This window comes from Peromyscus eremicus, chromosome X (assembly GCF_949786415.1).
Source record: "Peromyscus eremicus chromosome X, PerEre_H2_v1, whole genome shotgun sequence".
In the NCBI taxonomy this organism is placed as follows: domain Eukaryota; kingdom Metazoa; phylum Chordata; class Mammalia; order Rodentia; family Cricetidae; genus Peromyscus; species Peromyscus eremicus.
In genome coordinates, this window is record NC_081439.1 from 15,204,038 (window position 1) to 15,210,237 (window position 6,200).

A 6,200-nucleotide genomic window follows, 5' to 3' on the forward strand; every position below is an offset into this window, starting at 1 on the left:
AAAATTGGGCTTTGTTTGCAATTTTAGGCAGTCTGACAATGGAACAGCTATATGAGAAGATTAATGTTGATCAAATTATGCATTTTATTACTATGCTTATCCTCATTTTACTATTTAAAAAGATAGTCAATTTAAGTGCCAGGGTGACAGCTTTAGAAAAACTTGTTAAACCTGTAAAAACTCAGGCAGAAGAAACTAACAGTGAAGTTGCTTCAAGATTGGATCATAGGGTTACAGAAAGAAAGCCTGTTTTCACACAGTCACCCTTAGTTTGTCCAGTAACCATACAGCAGTTGCCTGATCAAATGACTACACAAAATATTTGGGCTCCAATTGAAATGTTAGATTTACGAAGGTTTAAGGAGGCAATAGTATCTTATGGCATGCATTCCCTACATGTAAAGCAAATGTTAAACTCTTGGTCAACATATAATAGGATTGTACCACAGGACTGGCAGGAGCTGGCACAAGCTGTTCTTGAACCCAGTTAAAGGCTTCAGTGGCTAACTTGGTTCAAGGATGAAGCTAAAAACATAGAAAAAACAGTGGAGGGATACAGGAATACAAGTCTGCCAGGATCAGCTTATTGGAGAAGGTCATTATGCTTCAGCACAAACACAATGTTTATATGATGTCCAAACCCTAATTGTATGTCGAACAGCAGCCTTGAATGCATGGGACAGAATTGAGGAACCAGAAAAAAAACTGAGTCATTTACAAAGGTTGTACAAGGCCCAAAAGAATCTTTCACAAATTTTTTATGAAGACTGGCTTCAGCAGTAAAGAGAATGGTCCTGGATTCAGAAGCTAGTAAGATAATAATTGAATCTTTGGCCTTTGAGAATGCAAATTCATCATGCAAAACAATCATCAGGCCATTAAAGGCAAGATCTGCACCTTTGGAAGATTGGATTAGAGACACGGTTAATATTGAAGCTCATGAGCATGATGATAGGTGGGTAGGAGAAGCAATTTCAGAAGGTTTGAGGAATGTTAGATGTTTTGGATGTGGAAAACAAGGACATTTGAAAAGGGACTGTAAATAGGTCATTCCTAGAAACAATGTTTCCTCAAGGAACAATGGCAACAGAATGCCCCTTCCTTCTGGAGTATGCAGAAGGTGTGGTAAGGGAAAACACTGGACCAACGAATGTAGATCAACAAGGGACAGACAGGGTAATCCTTTGCCTCAGTCTTTGGGAAACTCCCAGAGGGGCCTCATGCAGGCCCCAATAGCAAAACCAGTTCAAACCTTTCCTGCAGTCGTAGAGGAAACCCTTAATCAGAGCAATTAAATAACCAAATGCCTATTGGAATAAGTCATGCTGGTCAGGATGATGAAACAGAGAGAATAGAAAATTGAGGAGAAAACATAAAGAAAATTTTTTGGCAAACTTCTATTAATGAACAAAGGCCAAAATTATCGATAAAAATAAATGGTGTTTTGTTGTCTGGTCTGGTAGACACAGGTGCGGACGTTACCATAATTGCACCAGAATTTTGGCATCCAACTTGGCCTCTTCAGGAGGTAAAGGTTCAACTGTTAGGAACTGGGACATTATCTCAGGTGAAACAGAGTGCAAGATGGCTCGAATGTATAGGAAGAATCCAGAAGGGCAGAGAGGAAAATTGAAACCATATGTAGCTAACATAGCTATGAACCTGTGGGGTCAAGACTTGTTGCAACAATGGAATACTCAGATTAACATCCCTCCAATCTCAGAAACAAATCATAAATTAGCACATGTTTCTGAGAGAAGTATTAGAAGGAATTATTCTGAGTGGTCACCAGCCATCCATATTATACAAAAACAGGGCACAACAACTGATGGTCTTCCAAAGACACCAACAGCTCTACCTTTAAAATGGTTAACAGACAAGCCTGTATGGGTCCAGCAATGGCCTTTAACAACAGAGAAACTCCAGGCTTTAGAAGAGCTGGTAGAAGAACAGTTAAATGCTCAGCATATTGTGGAATCAACCAGCCCTTGGAATTCTCCTGTATTTGTTATTAAAAAGAAATCTGGTAAATGGAGAATAGTAACAGACCTTAGAGCAATTAACAAAGTAATTCATCCAGTGGGCTCTCCACAATCTGGAATTCCTTTGCCTACTCTGTTACCAAAAGGATGGCCTCTCATAGTTATTGATTTAAAAGACTGTTTCTTTTCAATACCCTTACAAGAAAAAGACAAAGGAAGATTTGCTTTCACAGTGCCTACTTATAATAATTCTCAACCGGTTAAAAGATTTCAATGAGGGTCCTCTCACAGGGAATGTTGAATAGCCCAACTCTGTGCCAATATTTTGTACAACAGCCATTGGAAGTGATAGGTAAAAAATTTCCTAAATCTATAATTTATCATTATATGAATGATATTTTACTAGCCAACTCAAATGCAGATACTTTAGAAAGAGTGTTTGAAGAAATAAAGAAAATTTTGCCTTGCTGGGGATTACAAATTGCTCCTGAAACGATACAAAGGGGAGATTCTATTAATTATTTAGGATATAAAATAGAGCTACAAAAAATTAGACCCCAAAAGGTGCAAATTAGGAGAGATAGACTACAGACTCTTAATGACTTTCAAAGATTATCTGGAGATATTTCTCATCTACGAACTATTGTTGGGGTCAAAAATGATGAACTGCATAATTTGTTCAAAACCTTAGAAGGTGACAAGAACTTAAATAGTCCAAGAGAATTATCACCTGAAGCCGAGAAAGAATTGGCCTTGGTAGAAAAGAAAGTACATGAAGGGCACGTGGATCATATTGATCCAAAGCTGGATTGCATTTTGGTTATTTTACATTCTAGGCATTCTCCTACAGGAATATTAATGCAGAGGGAAGATATTATATTGGAATGGATATTTTTACCAAATAAACCAAATAAAAAATTAAAAACTTATGTGGAAAAAATCTCTGACTTGATTTGGAAAGGAAAATTGAGACTTCGTCAATTAGCAGGAATAGACCCAGCAGAAATTGTTGTACCTTTAACTAAGGAGGACATTGAAAAATTATGGACAGAAAGTGAACCTTTGCAAAGAGCTTGCAGTAATTTTTTGGGAGAAATTAACAGCAATTATCCCAAAAGCGATAGAATTGATCTTATAAAGAGAGCTGATTGGATTTTGCCTCGAATTGTACAGGAATAACCCATATCTGGAGTTCGTACATTTTATACAGATGCCATCAAACAAGGAAAAGCAGGTTACAAATCAGGAAATTTAAGTAAAGTAGTTCAAAGTCCTAATAATTCAGATCAAAAATCAGAATTGTATGCTATTCTGTTGGTATTAATGGATTTTTCAGAACCTCTCAACATAGTAACTGACTCTCAGTATGCTGAAAGAGTAGTATTACATATTGAGACTGGAGAATTTATCCCTGATGCTTCAGAATTAACTTCACTATTTATTCAGTTACAAGATACAATCAGGAAAAGGAGTCATCCTTTATATATAACTCACATTCGATCCCATACTGGTCTGCCAGGCCCTTTAGCACAAGGTAATGATGAGATTGATAAATTATTGATAGGAAATGTGCTGGAGGCCTCAGAATTTCATAAAAAACATCCTGTGCATAGTAAAGGTTTAAAAAAGGATTTTTCCATAACCTGGCAACAAGCCAAAGAAATAGTAAAGAAATGTCCTACTTGTTCCTTCTACAATCAAACGCCATTACCAGCAGGATGTAACCCAAAGGGTACTCAAAGGAATGAAATCTGGCAGATGGACGTGTTACACTTTGCAGAATTTGGAAAACTGAAATATGTACACCACACTATCGATACTTATTCAGGATTTCAGTGGGCAACTGCTTTGAGTTCTGAAAAAGCTGATTCTGTAATCACTCATTTGCTAGAAGTTATGGCCATCATGGGTATACTTGCACAAATCAAAACTGATAATGCTCCATCATATGTCTCTGTTAAAATGAAACAGTTTTTTGCTTATTACAATATAAAGCATATTACAGGCATACCACATAATCCTACAGGTCAAGCAGTTATAGAAAGATCAAACAGAACTCTAAAGGATATGCTAAATAAACAGAAAGGGGTAACAAAAACCCCCAGATACAGACTGCGTAATGCTCTATTAACTTTGAATTTTCTTAATGCCAATGAGAAAGGAACAACAGCTGCAGAGAGACATTGGATAATAGAAAAAACTTCAGAATTAAATCAGCCTATATACTTTAAGGATGTGCTGACCTCAGAATGGAAACCAGGGTATGTATTACATTGGGGACGAGGTTTTGCTTTTGTTTCTACAGGAAAAGATAAGCTGTGGGTACCATCAAAATTGATAAAGGTTCGATTTGAACAAGAGAAACCTCTTAATTAGAGGAGGTGATAGTTCATCAACCAACATGAATATCCAATTTAAACTAACTTATACCAGTAACACATGTCTTTTCATTTAACCAGATAATAACTTGCGAAAAAGGAACATCCCCAAAATTAGTCTTGGGGAAAGGTGTTTGTTTTTGTCTTTTAGGAGAATGAAGGTTAAGGAATCTGAAGAACACTGGACAAATGAGACAAATGAAGAAATGGGACAAATCATCTATCCCAGGAAACAGAGTGAAACGGCATATGGGTATATATTATCTAAAAAATTTTATGTCTTCCTAAAGGTTTGTTTCTGCTTTTCTCTAAAGATTTAACACTATTGGTCTTCTAATAGTCCCAGTTCAATTAAAATTTAAAGCTGACTTTGGAGTTGGAGAATGGCTCTCTCCTTCTTTAAACTCAAGCATGTTGTTAAAAGGAAAATGCAAACTCCCTGTATCATGCCAGAATAAAAGAGTCATCTTCTGCTATGGGACAGGAGAAAAGCCAAATTAATTAAGGGACTGTTCTATTACTAATCTCAACTCTTTGATTCTATTCTGATTCTTTAAACTTTTCTTAAAGTATGAAATTTATATCAAAATTTACAAGATTAATATATATATATATATATATATATATATATATATATATATATATACATTTTAAACTTTGTTAAGATATAAATGGTCATATAGAGTACTAACTAATTCTAAAAAGCCGCATATATAGTCTTTATGTTCGAGTCTCTTATCAGTTTTTTGCAGGAAATCACGGTCAGGCCTAACATCAACTGAAGTCTCCAGGAAGAAGATGGGGCCCCACAACAACAACAATTCCACGTGGACAATAATAATATCACTAAGCTGACAAACATCATCTACAGATCAGCTTTGAACTACAAGGTTCTCAGAGCAATTTTGAGATGACTAGCTGAGATGATCCAGTCTCAAAGACTACTTGAATAAGGACTTGAGATAAACCCTGAACTTTGGCATTATACACAGACTGGATAATGAAGGATATAGTTACCTTTCCTAGAATTTGACAATTAACCTCAAATTTTTATTTCAGGATAAAGATAACTTCGCCCATACCCAGCAGGAAGCAATTTTAAGAATACGACGCCCACATTCCCAAAGAGGTGGTGTGGGGCGGGTGGTTTTTTGGTCTTTTTAATGGGTTTTGGGTCTGGGATAATTTTCATTGTTTAGGGGGATTGGTTACAAGTTGTTGTCAAGGGTTAGGAAAAAGGCTAAGCAAAGGAGATTAGATTTAAGGTTCTTGTTTAAAAAAAAGAGAACGAAAGAAAGAAGAAGAAAAAGACAATTGCTAGTTTTAAATACTTTACATTGGATTGGATTGTTTTATATTGTATACAAATTATATATATGGAAATTGATTTGTTAGAAAATGCTATATGTATATTTCTAATTGTACTTATACCATTCATTTAACAATGCAATTTTCTGATCCTTGAATGTTATTATTACCAACTATTAGGATATAAAGAAATGAAAGTTAGTAGTTAGACATTACAATAGAACTTGTAGTCATATTAGATATGTTTTCAAAATTGAGCAGATATATTTTAGACAGGTCATCTTCAAACCCTTCAGAGATCTACAGAATATGACATTTAAAATGTTTTAATAACTTAGAAAATGTTTCTTTTTTGAGACATGTCGGCTCCTGGCAGTACCAATCTGCTTCAGAGAAAATATGGGCATTGAAGAAACTGCATATGGAGTTAACTTTCATTGCGGCAAAAGTTAGCCACTAGACAACAAAGTATCCTCGAATCAACTGCTGACAAAATGGACAGACAGGGCACGAAACAAAGGACTACTGATTC